This window comes from Pituophis catenifer, unplaced genomic scaffold (genome assembly GCF_029215685.1).
Source record: "Pituophis catenifer annectens isolate HBS135680 unplaced genomic scaffold, rPitCat1.0.hap2 SCAF_3, whole genome shotgun sequence".
Taxonomy (NCBI): Eukaryota; Metazoa; Chordata; class Lepidosauria; order Squamata; family Colubridae; genus Pituophis; species Pituophis catenifer.
In genome coordinates this window covers 179,103,309-179,121,414 of record NW_027256883.1, presented here as the reverse complement: position 1 = coordinate 179,121,414, position 18,106 = coordinate 179,103,309, and positions in this window count along the sequence as shown.

Genomic DNA, 18,106 nt, shown 5'->3' with positions numbered 1-18,106 from the left:
TTCTGTATATTTTATACAAAGTCAGCTTATTGCCCCCACAAACTGGGTCCTCATTTCACCTACCTTAGAAAGGATGGAAGGCTGAGTCAACCTTGAGCCTGGTAAGATTAGAACCTGCAGAAATTGCAGGCAGCTGTGTTAATAACAGGGTGCATTAAACCACTGTACTACCAAGGCTTACAATATATTTTAAGTGGGCAGGCCTATCAAATAAAATATCCTGCTTCTATGTGACCGTGGTCTTGACAATAGAATTTTCTGATGTTTTGCTGGCATCTGTGGCTGGTCTGCTACAAGAGGCACTGCAGACAGACTAAGCCAGCATGAACAATCAGGATCCAACAGCACCAATTAGGATTGGACACAATGAACCAATCTGAGACCAGCCTTTAGCAGCCTGCATGGAAAACAAACCAGTTTGGCTAAAAACCAATCAAACGTCAGGTCGTTTGGCTTTGAAGACAGCAGCCCATCAATCCCTATTCAGTTGCTTGCTGTCTATGATTGCCTTTGAAGATACCAGCCATGGCTGCTGATGAAATGCCTGGAAACTGCTGTTTAGACCAGGGGTCTCCAACCTTGGCAACTTTAAGACTTGTGGACTTTAACTCCCAGAGTTCCTCAGCCAGCTTTGGGAGTTGAAGTCCACAAGTCTTAAGTCTCTTGGAGACCCCTGGTTTAGACCATGGTCATTAAATCTTGAAATTGAACATTGCTCCTCCAAAATCATATTTCCTCCCCTAAGGTCCCGCATGGACCTTATAAATTTAAAGCACCAATGTAATGCAGTGGTTAATGAGTATTAGTAGAAAGACCCAGGTTCTAGTCCTCCCTCACCCATGAAACTTGATTTAGTGACCTTGATACAGCCATTCTCTCTCAGCCCAATCTTGCAGGGTTCTTGATGTGTAAGTAAACTATGGCTATAGCTCAGTGCATTTTTATAAGTGTGCTATCTGCCCTGAAAAAAGACAAAATAAGCAGGTACATTAGGAAACATTTTTTCTGGAAGAAGAACTAGAAGAGACGGCAAATAGTGTACTGGAAAATTGTAGTCCAGCAACTAGTTATAGCCCTGTGGCAGCCAGCTTGTGACTGGGCAAGCCTTCCTCTGCAGCCAGTTTGCAAGAGCAGCCATAGCAGCTTCTCAAAATACCAAATGTGTCTCCCATCCTAAAAAACACTCAGATCCCAAGTCTGGTCTCTTTTTAAAAGTTCATTTCAAATTGATATACAATGTAAAGAATGAAGTAAATGTAATTCCAAATGGTACCAGTTGATGGCATCACCACATAGGTTCTGTATTCTGGACTATTATAGTTGCTGGAACAAAATTCCTGTAACATTTTGTTTATTGCAAAATCAATGCAGCATCAACAGATCTTAAAATTGTGATGGCATTATCTTTTGTTAGAAAAAAATCTTGCTCGTCTGGCAGTCCAGGATAAAACCTTACAAGGCTTCCAGTGGTGGGTTTCAAATTTTTTTACTACCTGTTCTGTGGGTGTGGCTTGGTGGGCATGGCAGGGGAAGGATACTGTAAAATCTCCATTCCCACCCCACTCCAGGTAAAGGTTACTGCAAAATCCCCATTTCCTCCCGATCAGCTGGGACTCAGGAGGCAGAGAATAGATGGGGGCGGGGCCAGTCAGAGGTGGCATTTACAGGTTCTCTGAACTACTCAAAATTTTCTCCAGAACTGGTCAGAACCTGCTGAAACCCACCTCTGAAGGCTTCCTTTGAGGACCAGTCTCATTATGAAGTACTACAAATCTTATCATCTAGAGCAGGGGTGTCAAACTCGCATCATCACATCGTCATCACGTGACGTATCTTGACTTTTCCCCCCTTCACTAAACTGGGTGTGGGTGTGGCCAGAGCATCTGGCCCATGGGCCGTGAGTTTGACACCCCTGATCTAAAGGGTTCTAATTGATATTTCATACAAAATAAAAAGGAGAAACAAATTTGTTTGCTCAAGCATTTCTAGTTTTGTTGCTTTTTTGGGACTTTTAGCTTAAGAAAACTTACACAGAACTCCTCCATTTTATTACTACAATAACCACCCTCTAAAGCAAGTTAAACTGAGAAGGAGAATTACTGTATATGGACATAACTCCCCTCTCCAACACCTTAAACTCTTGATCTTAATCAATTTGGGCAGGATCATAATTTTCTTTAAAACTGAACAACAAATTTAATTAAAAAGTAACCTAGTTTTTCCTGAGGCATAATAAAACTGACAATATTTAAAAGCAGCTTTCTGGGGATGGGGTAAGCAGAAGAAGAACGTTTGGACAAGGGATTGTGGGAGAATTATGTAAGATTTTTGTTCTCCTCCACCTACAATTAGAGCCAAAGGGACAAAAAGATTAAAAAACCAAATCATTTTGCATATTTTTTTTTTGTCTAGCCAGGTGAATACAAGGGTGTTTTTTGTTTTTTTAAAGATGCTCCTGCCAAAATGACACAGCACTCCATTTTTCCAGTGATGCCACTACTTTTTAAAATTTGGAATTGACTGCTTTTTAATACTGGGTTCCCCCCAAAATAAAACCGGGTCTTATTTTCTTTTGGGCCCCCCAAAAAGCACTAAGGGTTATTTTCATGGGTCTTATTTTTTTTATGTATGGGAGGCCCACTTCTTCTGCTTGCTTGTGGCAGGGCAGGAAGCCAACCGGCTTACTTCAGGGCCCCCCACAGCCAGGCCATCCACGCCCCAATATCTGCCTCACCTTGCTGCTCTGGCACAAGCACACCACTCAGCCTCATGCTCTGTTGTGGCCACGAGTAAGCAGAAGAAGTAGGCCGGCAGCCACGTGGACTCCTGATGCGCATGGCTGCCAGTGCTGCCACTTGTGAGGCAACTGTCGGGGTGTGGATGACCTGGCTGTGGGGGCCCTAAGGTAAGCCAATGCTGTGCCCATGTGCATGGGCACATGGTGCTGGGGCCACCCCACCTCGCCTCGTGGCCCCAGCACCATGAGCAACCAGACAGAATGGGCAGGCAGCCTGCTGCACAAACTCTTAAGTAGGGCTTATTCTGGGGGTATGTCTTCTATTAGGCACATGTATATAAAAAGCCTGCTAGGGATTATTTTCAGGATAGGTATTTTGTTTAGGGAAACAGGGGCTCTCAAATGAATCAACAGAATAACTAAATCTGATTTATCAATTTTTCAACATTTAGACTTTTTTTTAATTTAAAAATATTTATATGGCCACTCATCTTATATACATCCTGGGTGGCTTAAAGGACATAACAACACATAAAATAGCTATACATTTGAACAATTTCTGGTGCCCTAAAACAAAATTTCCCATATATGAACATTCATCTTACCTCAATGTTTGCAGGAAGAGCCAGCCCCTTATGGACTTTTGGAGGGTAAGGAGGTTGGGGGCCTGCCAGATCTTGAAAGTAGTTGTATTCCAGTGGGCAGGAGCAGCTTCGTAGGTGAGCTTTCAAGGTCCTTCCAGAAATGTTAGGGAATGACTTGAAGTGCACCCACCTTATCTGACTTTAAAGATGATAACCCATAACCAACCTATGAGTGGTTAGAGTGCAGTACTGCAGGCTACTTCTGCTGCCTGCCAGCTGCCTGCAATTTGACAGTTCAAATCTCACCAGCTCAAGGTTGACTCACCAATCCATCCTTCCAAGGTGGGTAGAATGAGGATCCAAATTGTTGAGGGTAATATGCTGACCCAGTAAACCGCTTAGAGAGGGCTGTAAAGCACTGTGAAGCGGTATATAAGTCTAAGTGCTATTGCTATAACCAGCACTTTGAATTGCACCTGGAAAGAAACTGGGAGCCAGCTCTGCTCACATAGCACCAGTATAACACGATGACCTCTGGGGTCTTCAAAGCTGAGCCAGTTGCAGCTTTCATTTTATATCTGGGTGAAGAAGTCCTGTGCCAATTTACACCTTTTATTATTGCATGTCTTGCTTAGTAAACAAAGCTTTCTAGTCTCGGAGCAGATCATTTTGAGGCCTAGATAGAGAGAGAGTTTGCTCTTAATTGGTCCTACGCAGCTTTTACTTCATCTGGGCACTTTGCCACAAACCACAGTAGATCAGCTTTGCCTATTGGGCTGAAGTTTACCAGTAACTAAGTTCACAGAGTTCTTTGTACCTTGTGGAAAAAAAATGCTTGTACCTCATTCAGCAGGAATGCCAGTATAACATGTGCCAGTAGTTACTCTGGTTTACAAGGCATATTATTCTCTTCTGTTTGCACTGTATTTCCAACTAATGGAATTAGAAAATTTGCTACTATTCAAACTTTCATTTTAGCCAAGCCGTCTTAGAATTCTGGAAGTTGTAATTCCAAGAATGAGACACGAGAAAATGAAATGATGGTGCAAATAAATTTGGAAAGAACATGCATTTATTTTAAATACATGTACTTAAGACGTGGAGCTCAAGGGATGCTATCAGAGACTTTATAGCAGCATTTTACAAACTCAGCAACTTAAGATGTGTGGATTTCAAACCCCAGAATTCTGAACTAGCTTTAAAGTTGCCAAGCTTGAAAAAAGCTGGTTTACAGTGACCCTTTAAGACACACAGAACAACAAAGAAGACCATGGGGAAGCATACATAAGCTCTATCTTCATGGTGGTCCTTTTTCATGTCTCAGAGCAGAGTCTTAGAATCTTCTGCTTGTCTTGCAGACCTAGAGTAGAAAATCATGGAAGATTATCTTCTAAACTGAGCAAAAAAAATCTTCCTGAGAAGAACAGCTAGGATACTTTCCAGCCAATGACAGATATCAGAAAAAGTGGTGGTGGTTGTGGTGGGGTGAAGCCCAGCTGTATTGTCAAAGGTTAAAGTGAATGTAGGCAAGATGCCCTTGGGAACCACCTCTCCAATTGCTGGAATCCACTCTGCTGTTTTTGTCACACATACCCCTCTTGTCTCTAGCATTTTCTCATCCAGGAGCTTCTCCCTCACCCCAGCATGTTTTTTTCGCCTCCCTCTATTTTTCTTTTCACTCTATTACTGCAGAATGGCTCTACTACCTTTTTCTTTCCAATTTCCTTCTACTTTTTAAATTAATTTGGATAATTGTTTCAGTTATGCTCAACAGCCTATTTAGTCCAAATAAGTTATGATTAGAAGGACTTTGAACTGTTTTCAGTATGACCAATGCCTTTGGGGTCCATGATTTGGCCAAACACAAATAAGCCATTATCAGAAGGCAATTGGGTCCCATCTAGTATGCCAACATTTCCTCTACTATCCCATCATATTTTTTGTTTGCTTACTTTGTGATGAGAACAAATGGATTTCATTCATCCTACAGGAACCAAATTGTTCTCTGCCAGCCTACTCAGCATATGGTATGAAAGCAGTATTTGTATATCATATTTATTATACAAATGCTACATTTCTTGTGCACATATTATAGAAACGCTACATTTCTTGTGCATGTTGGGGAAAAAAACTAACCCTTTTTTCCTTGGATTGCTCTCAGTTCAGGGGTGAAATCCAGCAGGTTCTGGAGAACCAGTGGCAGAAATTTTGAGCAGTTCGGATAACCAGCAAATCTGGCTGGCCCCAGAGTGGGGTGGGAATGGAGATTTTGCAATATCCTTCCCCCAGGAGTGGGTAGGGAATGGGGATTTTGCAGCATCCTTCCCCTGGAGTGGGGTGGGAATGGAGATTTTGCAGTATCCTTCCCCTGCCACACCTACCAAGCCACACCACGCCCACCAAGCCATGCCCACAGTACTGGTAGTAAAAAAAATTGGATTTCACCACTGTCTCAGTTGTACTGCATCTCCTATGCAACTTTTAGAAAACAGTGTGCAAGATTTGTGCAAGGAGTTTTCTATTAACAAAAAAAAACCCCTGGTTTTCTTTCATTATAAATTGGTCATTTTGGAAAAGATTAACATCTAATGGACAAGTAATACATGGAATGCCACTTAATAAAAAAGAGGGAAGAAAGATTGCAGAATTGTTTGATATGACAGTATGTTTATCTGAAAATAAATCAGAAAGCCCCTAATTTGATTACCTTGAGGTATTAGCAGCAGGATGCAAATATTTTTTAAAATGAAATGTTCTACTGTATAGTTCTGAAACTTACTGGCTCATTTTTTGACTCATACCTACAAATAAAAAGATTGGGTATTTCCCCATCTTGTTGGGATATGATATAAAATGTATATCTTATCACACAATCTTACTATTCCCCAAAAGAGCAGAGCAGCAGATTTCCTATTTGTACAATGTATTAGTCAGTAAGTGATGAAGTGATGCTCCTCAGCATTCCAATGTGCCATGAATCTAGTTCTTCTGGTTGGTCTCACTTGGATAGTTTCAAGTCAAGCTAGTTCAACATTGATATAAATGTACTGATGACACCCTGTTGAAGAAAATGTGTGTATGTCAGTCAGTGATAGAAGAAGGACTTGAAGGAGAAGGAAGAAGAGATAGAGAAAGGAAAAGGAGTGGAAAGGGACACAGGAGGAACATGAAAGAGAAAATCATGCAAGGTCTATTTTTTTCATAAAACAAATTTCATTAATTTATTTAAGCAATATCTAGGCCAGATTTCATTAAAACTACCAGGATAGCTGGCAGTAAATAAATAGATAATTAAAACAAGACGATGAAAAGAAAATCAATATTGCAGTCTAAACAAAAGAGTGGCAGAAGAGATCTTATTGTTGATATTAAAGTAATTATGGCAATATACTGGAATATTCCATACATTTTGATGTTTGTCCCTGGAAGGACATCCCCTGTGGAGGGGATTCCACCCATGGGATTCCATGATTTAAGGAGCCTTATTTCAGATGGTCCTGGAGCCCTGAGAAAGTCCTTGGTCCTTGGATAAGAAACACAGAGCAGAGATAAATGAACTGAGGAAGAGGAGTCATATAATAAAATTTTGTTCTGAGAACCTGCATGGTGGATGGCATCTGTCTCCAGAACTGCAATTAAGAGAGCCTTCCACAAGCTGGCAGCCTTGAGATGTGTTGGAAGTGAAACCCCAAGAATTTCTAAGCCGTACAGGAAAAGGTGGGAAATATCTTAAAGCGTAGCCATGCTCTGTGACATATTTTGTAATATGAATGCTCTTTTATCAATTGCTATCTTGAGATCTGTAAAGGTAGAGGCTATCTGGAGAGGAAGCAAAACTAAAGAGCATCGGTTCTGGTGTGTCCCTATTGTGCCTTAGGGTCGCAAAGCATGGTACTTTTTAAATTTTTGCTCTAGAGGACTAAGTAGCAGAGGACTAAGTAGCAGTAGCAGTGCACTGCTTTATGAATAGACAGCATAAAAGCAGCAGATTATATGACCTCGAGTTTTACTTCGGTCAGAAGTACAACTTGTGTAAACACACCACACACACATAGTTGTTTTACATTGCTTATTGCCAGGCTAAAGTACCAGAAACAGAACAGAGATAAAGTTAAATATTACCTATGCTCTGCCCCCCCAGGGAGTTAGTGAGTGCCCTCCTTGAAACAGGTAAGTGGCTTGCTAATTAAACCCTTCCATGCAAACAAACAACAGAGTACTTAGACTGCATGGTTAAAAAGTTTGAGGCAGAACACGGTTTCACTTATTTACTCAAAATAAAGAAATAATTTCACTTCAGCGGCATACCTTTTGAGGTGGAGGGTAGAGAAATGTGACGAATAAATAAAAAAATGATTTCAGTAGAATTACATACTGTATATTAAAACATTGCAGGGGGTCAAAAATGCATTTAACCACCTTTTGTTTCCATCTTGAGTCTTTTGGTACTGAAGATGAGTAAGAAACTCAGAAACATAGGAACCAGATTACAGTATAGAATTTGTAAATAGTTTTAAGATTACATAGTTAAGTATAATGCTTCTGGTAGATTTGACAAGTTACTTCAAATCATGTATTATGTATTTTATGCAATAGCACTTAGACTTATATACTGCTTCACAGTGCCTCACAGCCCTCTTTAAGCAGTTTACAGAGTCAGCATATTGCCCCCAACAAACTAGGTCCTCATTTTACCAACCTCGGAAGGATGGAAGGCTGAGTCAACCTTGAGACGGTGAGATTCGAACTGCCAAAGTGTTGGCAGCCGGCAATCAGCAGAAGTAGCATGCATTCTAGCCACTGTGCCACCATGGCTCATGTAGTTGGAGAAATGAATCTCCAAAGAAAATATTAGGTTTTAGCGGACCCATACCACAGTTCAGAAAAAGCCAATCTAAAAACTTTAATCTATGTATCCTGTATGTTAAACAAAAAACATTGCTGTTTACTCTGTTTACTTTCTTATTTCCCAGTTTGACTGTATCCCTTCATTATTTATTTATTTATTTATTGATTGATTTATTGATTTATTTATTGATTGATTGGTTCGATTTATATGACGCCCTTCTCCGGAGACTCAGGGCGGCTTACAATGCATTAAGCAATAGCCTTCATACTTTTGTATATACCTGCTTAGTAAGGCTTTCGGCCCCCCTAAGCGGTGTTCTTTTTTTTTTTTAATATAAAGTCAGTTTATTGCCCCCACAATCTGGGTCCTCATTTTACCTACCTCGAAAGGATGGAAGGCTGAGTCAACCTTGAGCCTGGTGAGATTTGAACTTGCAGTAATTGCAGGCAGCTGGTGCTAGTTAACAGCACTTTAGTCTGCTGCACCACCAAGGCTCTTTTTAACAGCTTCATTTCTGTTTCTAAAATCTTTTGCCTTGGCCGGTTAAGAAGAGATGCCTGACTTTGAGTCAGCTGCTTTGCTCTCTTGTAACCATATCACATCAGAATAAGTATGGAGGGTTAATTGATCAGCTACATATTTAATTAGCAGTTCTCCGTGACTGTGGCTTGGCAAATAGTAGAGCCAATAGGTTTGTGTCTTAGTCATTTTTTATGTATCTTAATCTATCACCCTCTGTCCTGTTTTGTGCATTTATTTTTATTCTTTAAGAAGCACAGGAACCTTAAAAGTCCTTCATTATTCTTGAATCTGTTCCAGAGTTCTGTATTCCCACACTAACATCTACATTTAGTACCTGGGATCAGAAGCATCTTCAGGGCATGGAAGATTTTCCAAAAGTCAAGATAGTGGTCACAACTGCATGATTAAGCCACCACTGTCGCCATCCCTATAGTTGGTTATGTATTTTTATTGAAATTTGAATACTGTATATATGTGGCTTCTGATATTCTTCACACTAGCTATAAGTACAATATATTTTAATCTTTCTCATCAAACCATAAATCACAAGTTCATTCCTCCCCCCATTTTTTATGCAACAAGTGTATAAGAGGCTTCCAGTCACCAATAAATGTAGATAGTGTTTTTTCTCTAATCAAAGATGGTAATTTAACCATCTCAGCAAGATCTGCCAATTTCACCAACCATTCCTCCACACTGGATTGTGTTGACTCTTTCTATCTCTGGGCATATAATAATCTTGCCACATTAATCATATATTGAAATTATCTTCCATGGCTTTTGATCCCTGCAGGCGCCTATGGTTGAGCTGTTTTATTTTCAACACAACTGTAGCGTATCTGATCTCTCCATCTCCCATGATAGCAACAGCAATAGAACTTAGATTTATATACTGCTCCCTAATGCTTTACCAACACTCTCTGAGCAATTTACAAATGTCAACATATCACCCTCAACAATCTGGGTCTTCATTTTACTGACCTTGGAGAGATAAGAGGCTGAGTCAACCTTGAGCCAATCAGGATTGAATTCCTGGCTGTGGGCAGAGTTAGCCTACAATATTGCATTGTACCCACTGCACCATCATGGCTCTGATGAAGGCCAACAGAGATTGTGATTTTCCCACTAACAAGAGGTCTGGAATTACTCCACTTTCTATTGTTCAGTTGATTAAGCATTGTAGTTATAATTTCTTAAAGTGTAAAGTTCTCAACAACTTTGCAGATTCCTCCCCAAAGGCATCCTTCTGGGGCTTTGGTTTGCTTGTTTGTCTATATGTGTATCACTTCAGTGATTCTGTTTTAAACTGCTGCTGGGATTGTTCAGGGCAGTTTTGTCCCTACATATCCTTGCAAAGATTTTGACAAGCAGAACAACTGAAGCAAAGAGAGCTGGGTCTGCAACTAGCAAAAATTCCATTTTCCCTTTTCTTCACCTGTAAAAGTAGCTGGCCTGAAAAACCCCCCATTTGGTAGGGATAATTTTGCTCAATTGCAGCATGGATAGGATGGGACCTGTGGTAGTAATAGCAAGGGGGTTGATTTGTTCCAAAACTCTTCCTTGCCCTCCTACAAGAAACCTTCAGGTTCATGTTAATGGTGACTCTCTGAAGGCAGAGATTGCTACTTTAGACCCCATTTCTCTATTGAAGCATTACAGCAATAGACAACTTTATTTTCCCAATTACAGCTATTGGGAAAAGTGTTTGGCTGCAAGTATTTCCACAATCCTCCCCTTTAAAAAAAATGCAACAGAACAATGGCAGCTTCACAATTATCCTTTTATAACAACTATTTAGCTGGTTGGGGTTGTCAGTCTGTATTCTGGAAATGAGCCTGAGGCAGACTCTGACTGAATTGTATTTTTTGGATTCTTTTATTGGTCAGCTGGGAGGAAGCACAAATTGGGCTACTAGAAAACACAAAACACAAATTTATACCACTTCATCTACTCTCTGCATTCTGAAGTCTACAGCGGTAAAGAGAGATGCCTAGCCAATTTCTACTTGGTCACATGGAAATGTCTCTGCTGAGCTAATGCTGGACAAATAGATAGAAATAGGTGGCAGCTATCAAAACTATCCATCGTTTCAAGAAATATTTTTTGCAATTAGCATTTTTCATACTCAGTTTTATTAACATGTTAGGTTTGCTTCAACCTCAGCTTGTGCTAGGGACCTCAAAGATAGATTGGTTTTCAAATGGCACTTTGGCTGTGAACCAAAATCCAATATGTTTAGAGAGCAATAAGCTAAAGAAGGCTATGCTAAGAAATAACTCTAAAATGAAAGATTTCTTACTGTATGCATTTTTCAATTGATGTTGCCAGGCCTAATTTTTTTAGAATTTATGACCATTTTTCATAAGCAGAAAAATGCATCTTTTCACCATGGATATAACAAGGTTCAAGTTGGGAAACTTAAATAGGACTAAACTAAACTAAATTAAACTAGATTCAGAATTTTGACTAAGATTCCAAATACCGGAAAACAGTCATTATGCTTTTATATATATACATGAAATGTGAATTAAAAGCTATTATCATAATATGTATCATAGGTTTGCTATGCTGTTGTTCTAGAAGCACCATAACTTCAGTTACGTCTACTGTAAAGAAAAAACAAAAACAAAGGCATTATACAGCATATTGTACCCTTTTCCCCAAATTAGGCCATAAACTCTCATTCACACTAGAATAACAAAATTATACCAGCACCATAGAGGCCTAACTCACATATTTCAAAAGATTTTAGACTGTCTCAGAAGGTCTTAAAAGGACAAGTTTTAATATATTATAATTGCTACTTAATGATGCACTTGTCATCTACCTCATATGTAACTGCATCTGTGTAACTTTTCTTCTCTACCCTCTCCATCTCCTTTTCAAATCCTTCATTGGTTTCATCATACCACGTATCTGATGCAGTGAACTACGGTTCAGGAAAACATATGCCTTTTAATAAAATGTGTTACTTATTTATTTATTAAATTTATATGCTGTGACTCTGGGCAGTTTACAACATGGTACAAATAGAAATATAAAAACAATTCTAAATATAAAACCAAACCGATTGCAAAGGATTAAATGTAAACTAAGCAAAGCTCAGAGTGGAGCAGAGGAAATGCTTTCTCTGTTGCTACACTAACCACCTCCAGCCTATGGCTTCTGCATCATCCATGCCAATTGGAAGAGGCCCTTCTTAAAGGTCAGAAGGGTGGGAATGGATCTCAACTCTGGTGGTGAGATATTCCAAATAGTGGGGAACATGGTAGAAAAGATTGTTCTTCTAGACACTGCCAGCCAAAATTCCTTGACTGACGGGATCTTCAGTAGGCACCTTTTGCCAGGAGTGCAAAACTGATCTATACTCCAGGGGCAGTAAATGTGATCTAGTTATGTCTCCCATGATAATCATTATAGAAATAGTTAAACTTTCCCAGTAGATTTCTTGTGAAAATTCACACACCATGTTATCAAAACTGCAAATGTGCCAACCAGCAAAAGTGTTAGAGATTCTGCGCCATTGTAGGATTGAGATTGCGACATGAATTGTTACATGGATATCTTTTGTAACCTTATCTTAAATCAAATAGTTGGTGTGATCCACAACTGTACTGTTAACTGTTCTCTGCAGCTTCTATCATAGCCTACTGTCTGGCCATTTAGCAATAGAACGGGCCACATATGGCCAACTGTACACCATGGAATTTACACCAGGAGCCACTGATAGGAGTTGCAATTCAATAAAATAGGTGTACCATATTTCATCTATCCTTGATTCAACAAGAAATACTAGGAAAGGAATCTGGCTATTCTGCATGTTGTGTATTACTGGTTTATTCTTATTTTGAACTTCTTGAGAAATAGACTCAAGCATAAATAATGAAGCCTTACCCTAATTATACTTAACTATGAATGAGTTGTTATCTATGAGAAAAATATATTGTATAAAATGTTATTAATATAATTTATTTTTATTTATTTATTTATTTATTTTATTCAATTTGTATATCACCCTTCTCCTAGTGGACTCAGGGCAGTGCACAGCCAGAACTAAAACACATAACAATACAAAATTTAAAATTATTAAAAGAATTATATACTTTGACCTAAATTTAAAACAATTCAAATTAAAACCTATTGACAGATTAAAAGCTAAACAACTAAAAAAACCTAAAAAACTAAAAAAAGTGTGGGGGGGGGGTTTCACGCCAGCCCTGCTTGATGGAAAAGAAAAGTTTTCAGGGCACGGCGAAAGACCCGGAGATCTGATATCCTTCTTATCTCCGAGGGCAAATCATTCCAGAGGGCGGGAGCTGCCACAGAGAATTTAATAACAACTGCAAATTGCACAAATAATATTGCATAAATTTGATTCACAATTCAACACCAATTCACTTAATCCACCAATCTTTTAAGCTAGCAAAATGCAAATTTTGGTAGGAATTAGGTTAATGTTTGGAATATTTCAATATACCCTTAATAGACACTATGGGACCAATGGAATGCTGCCAACTCACTTAGGTGACTTTTCTTATTTGTTTACATTTTGGATTATTTATTTAAAAATAATTATAGCACTTAGCACTTTATGGTTCTTACTGTGGTGGAAATAGGCTTTTCAGGTGGGTCTAAATGATACATCCACCCCAAAAACAGTTCTTTCTTAATTGGTTTGATGGCCTCCATAAGGAGGGAGGATCTATCAGACCATCTGATAAAATAACAAGGAACAGAGATAGTTGTTTCTCTGAATTGGTGTTATTATAGCTAATCCCTGAAGAATGAAGCTTTTTGTCCCTAAAACTGTCTATACAGTCTGTAGCTGTTCCTATTTGTCCATACAATGGTCTAGTTCCTTTGAAAGATCTGCTAAGATCTCAGCTAGAGCATCAGCTATATTCTATGGCAATGACTTTCAAACTTCCTGGATTAAGACCTTAAATCCAGGATCTGTTGTTTCAGTGCTGCTAATGGTGGGCACATGATGGCACAAGATGTTTACTATTCTCTTGCCTGGGAGCAGCATTCTGAAGGATTCTTACAAAGGCACTGATTTTTCTGCATTCATGAAATGTTGCTAAAAGCCGATTACAAAGAAAAGCTGGTTAAAAATGGAGGAGAAGGGCTTTTGACTGATTTATTATTTCCCAGGTTAATTGCAGGCAGGAACCTTTCATTAAAGTAATGCTATGTTAACCGTCTGCATTCAACTGTCAACAACAAGAGAAATCCCCCTCCTTTTCCGCCCAAGGGATGGGAGATTGCTTCCAAACCAACCAGTCACTCAGGTTTATTGGATAAGAAAATTAAATGCAGGAAAGAAAAATAAGGGAGGTAACAGCAAGGAATATATTGCGAAAGGGAAATCTGGCTGGTTCACAGGAGTTCCTGAACCAGACCCCTGCAGCTTCATCACTGACAGGGAAGATTTGCTGGGAACCACATTGGATAATCAATTCATACAATAAAATTGCTGAAAATAACATCTGGGACATGAATTCACCTAATGCTTTGATTATCAGGGTAGATGAAAATAGGTCTTGATTAAGTCTAGTTGGGCCTCCAGATTCCTTAGGATGTTAAGCAAATTGTGCTCTTGCTAGTAATCTTCTGGGGGGGAAATGTTATGAGCAGAAGCAGAAAAAGTTAAGGGGACTAGGCTTCCTCTATATCTCCCGATACAGACAATTCTCAACTTACAACCACAATCGGAACCAGAATTTCATGTTGCTAAGCGTGGTGGCTAACGAATTCCCACCTGATTTTATGACCTTTCTGCCATGGTTGTTAAGGGAATCACTACAGTTGTGAAGTGACCTTGTGGTCATTAAACACATCTGGCTTCCCTCATTGACTTTGCTTGTTGGAAGCCAATTTGGAATGTTGATCCCAGGACTCTGCAACTATCATAAATATGTGCCAGTTGCCAAGCAACTGAATTTTGATCACATGATCATGGAGCTGATGCAACAATCATAAGTGTTGAAACCTGTCATAAGTAATCCTGCGCTTGGATTACTGCAACTCCCTCTACATGGGGCTGCCCTTGAGGTGCACCCAGAGGCTCCAGCTGGTCCAGAATACTGCCGGCGGGTTGTTACAGGAGTTCCTCGTTACTCCTGTGTAATACCTCTCCTACGTGAGCTGCACTGGTTACCAATGGTCCTCCGGATCCGCTTCAAGATGCTGGTACTTACTTTTAAAGCCCTACATGGCTTAGGTCCGGGGTATTTGCAGGACCATCTCCTACCCGCCTCCCATCATCCTGTCCGGTCTCACAGGGCTGCCCTCCTCAGGGTACCGTCGACCAGTCAATGTCGGCTGGCGAGGTCCAGGGGTAGAGTGTTCTCTGTGGGCGCTCCTGCCCTCTGGAATGAATTACCCACCGAGCTTCAGATGGTGCCTGACCTCCGTTCCTTCCGTCGAGGCCTAAAGACTTGGCTGTTTCAACAAATGGGTTGCTTCTGATTCCTGGGTTTTATTATTTATTTGTCTCTGTTTTAATTTGGTTTTAATTGGGCTTCTTTTATTATTGTATGTTTTTAACCTGTGTTCGCCGCCCTGAGCCCTTAGGGAGAAGGGCGGCATATAAATATTTGTAAATAAATAAATAAATAAATAAATAAATAAATAAATAAATAAATAAATAAATAAATCACTTTTTTTCAGAGCCATTGTAACTTCGAATGAATGGTTGTAAGCATAGGACTACCTATACTCCTTTCTACCTTAATATTATCTATAATGCACTTTTATTGAAGCTGGGGTTGAAAGGCCAATGTGTAAAGTCCAGTGGTTCTCAGAGTCTTCTCCAGTCCCAACAGCTGAAAAACAGTAGCAAAAACTATGTCACAAAAACTATGAAACAAACCTTAACAGAGGCTTAATACATTTTAAAAACACAAAAAAATATATAGTATCTATCCTTTTCTTCCAACAACAAATCTAGAGGTGGTGGTGGGAGACAGAAAACACTGGTCCCAATCAAGAGATATGACAAGCCCTATCCAGAAGCCAATTTGCAATTATGAAACCTACTGTAGCCTGATTGGCTAAATGTGCCCTCACCCCCACCTGGTTGTACACCTCAAATGAATGTCAAGAATTATTTAATCAGCAATGGAAATGAAACAAGTACAACTTGCATTTTGCTGATGAGGAAAACCAGAAAATAGGCTTCCTTTGGTCTTGCTCTCTTTCTCTTGTCCATTTTTTTTGCTAAAAAATGTTTTGACATCCATGGATTCTTTCAGAAAAAGGACACAAATCATTTTATGCATGTACACATGCATGTGCAAGATATAGTACTGGACATTTGTATTTTAAGTACTAAGTCCAGTGGTGGGATTCAGCCAGTTCGCACCACTTCGGGAGAACCGGTTGTTAACTTTCTGAGCAGTTGGCAAACTGGTTGTTGGAAGAAATCATTAGGGCAGAGAACCGATTGTTAAATTCCTTGAATCCCACCACTAAGTCTGGATTGCCTTGCCTCAGGTGATCTTCCTTCAAATCATATTTGGTTAGCTTGTGTCAAAAAGAAAAATTTATTAGTTTCTCAGGATTTGCAGGATAATAGGTTCCCCTTTTCAAATAGCAGGTTATCTTAATCACTTTTCTCTGTGCATCTGAGGATGGAATAAGCCTTCAGCAGGAAGCCTGGATGGATGGAGAGTCAACAGTATTTTTAGAACTATGGGCATGAGTGTTCCCTAGGAATACAATTTATGAGGAAATAATCATAAATAATGGAGATGTGATTCCAGTTGTTGCCTGAATTCCAACCATAATTGAATCGCTACAGGATATGTTGGGAAATTATAGTGTGAAGTCACTGATTAGGATTCATTCATTGTTTTGCAGAGTTTAAATAATTAGATTGTTGCCATGGTTGGGTTGATATGTTGAAAACATGTAACATCATGGAATCATACAAAGATACAACTTAGCGCTTGTGTAATGCATAACACAAATACTTAACTCACTTCATTAACATAATGATATAAGGAGATCATGATGCATGTGTCATCCTTTGCCACCTCTTCCCCCTCTTCTCCCTGCAACTGCCACGAAGGGAATGAAAACCAGAGCTCAGTATCACTTGTGTCATCTTACAGCACTATCAGCTTTTGGCTGCTGAGCCAATTTAGTTGTTTTGACTGCAATGTTTTTGTAATCACATTCAATGTGATCTTCCCATGTGAGTGGGGCATCTTCTAATTGAGTGTCAGCTTGCCTCAACTATTCCCTTTCAGAGCAAAAAGAGCTGTTGCTGTGGCAATGTAGCAGCTCATTATAGAAAAGATTTAGGACTTGTTACCACGTTTTCTAATGACAAGGTGATCTGATATATCATGGGGACAATACAGTACCTCTTGCCAGTAAGATTTACAATAGTCAAAGGGGAAAAAAAGTGAGGACCTTTAAAATGCAATATTTGTGCTTTCTACCATCCTTTCTGGAACTACATTTTCTTTTTCTGATGATGTATATAAGTGGTTATCTTGGCAATAAATACCTGATTACATTCCCTGTTCTTGTTGCTGATTGATGCCTGCTCTGACCCTTAAAAGCTATTAAGCAACCACAATCTGAATGTATCCTCCCTGTATTTTTGTCAGGCACCAGCGAAGGCTCAGAGATACTCAGTAGATATGCTTCAGAAAGAACTGCAAACTTGAGCCGGCTGACATGAATCCCATCTCTGGCTTCCCCTTCCTGAAGGAATTTTTGTGAATGCTTATTTTCTTGGACTGTTTTTCTAGTTGCAATTTTTGGAAAAAGAGGAGTCAAGGTGAAATGGTGTCGAGATGTGCAGTCTCTTTTCCCATTCGAGAACAGATGCTTTGTTTGTAGAAAGTCCCTGTTCCATCCCCAGCACTGGGAAAGCACCCTGTCTGAAAGCAGAAGCACTGCTTTCAATCCTAACTGGGCAAAACAGGATCAACCCTCTGATTTATTGGAAGGAGTCGCATGTCTGATCTCCAATGACCATTTCTAAATCAGTGACCATTATTTAGACACCAGGTGAGGGGGAAACAGGCACTTCTCCAAATTGCAAATGTAGCATCAGTGGTTCATCATCTATTTGTCAGCAGCAGAGGGAAGGGGCTTCAGAAACCGAGCCCCCCTGAAAATGATACAAAACTGACTTACTTGCACTTGGGTAGCTGCGATTGAGATAGGGTTAACTTGCTAAAGGAAGGCCTTTTTTTTTCTTCTTCTTTTTCCTCTCCCCAGCTCGCCACTTCTGCCTATACAGTCGTGGCAGGAAAAACAGGTTCTATGCAGGGAGTTGCCCCCGAAAATCTAGGGCGCCTGGGCCCGAAAGCGCAGCTAAATTCAAATCCGTCCCCAGTCCGGGCACAAAAGAATGGCTGCCTTTGTGCGCAGGCTGGGTCACGTCCCACCCTC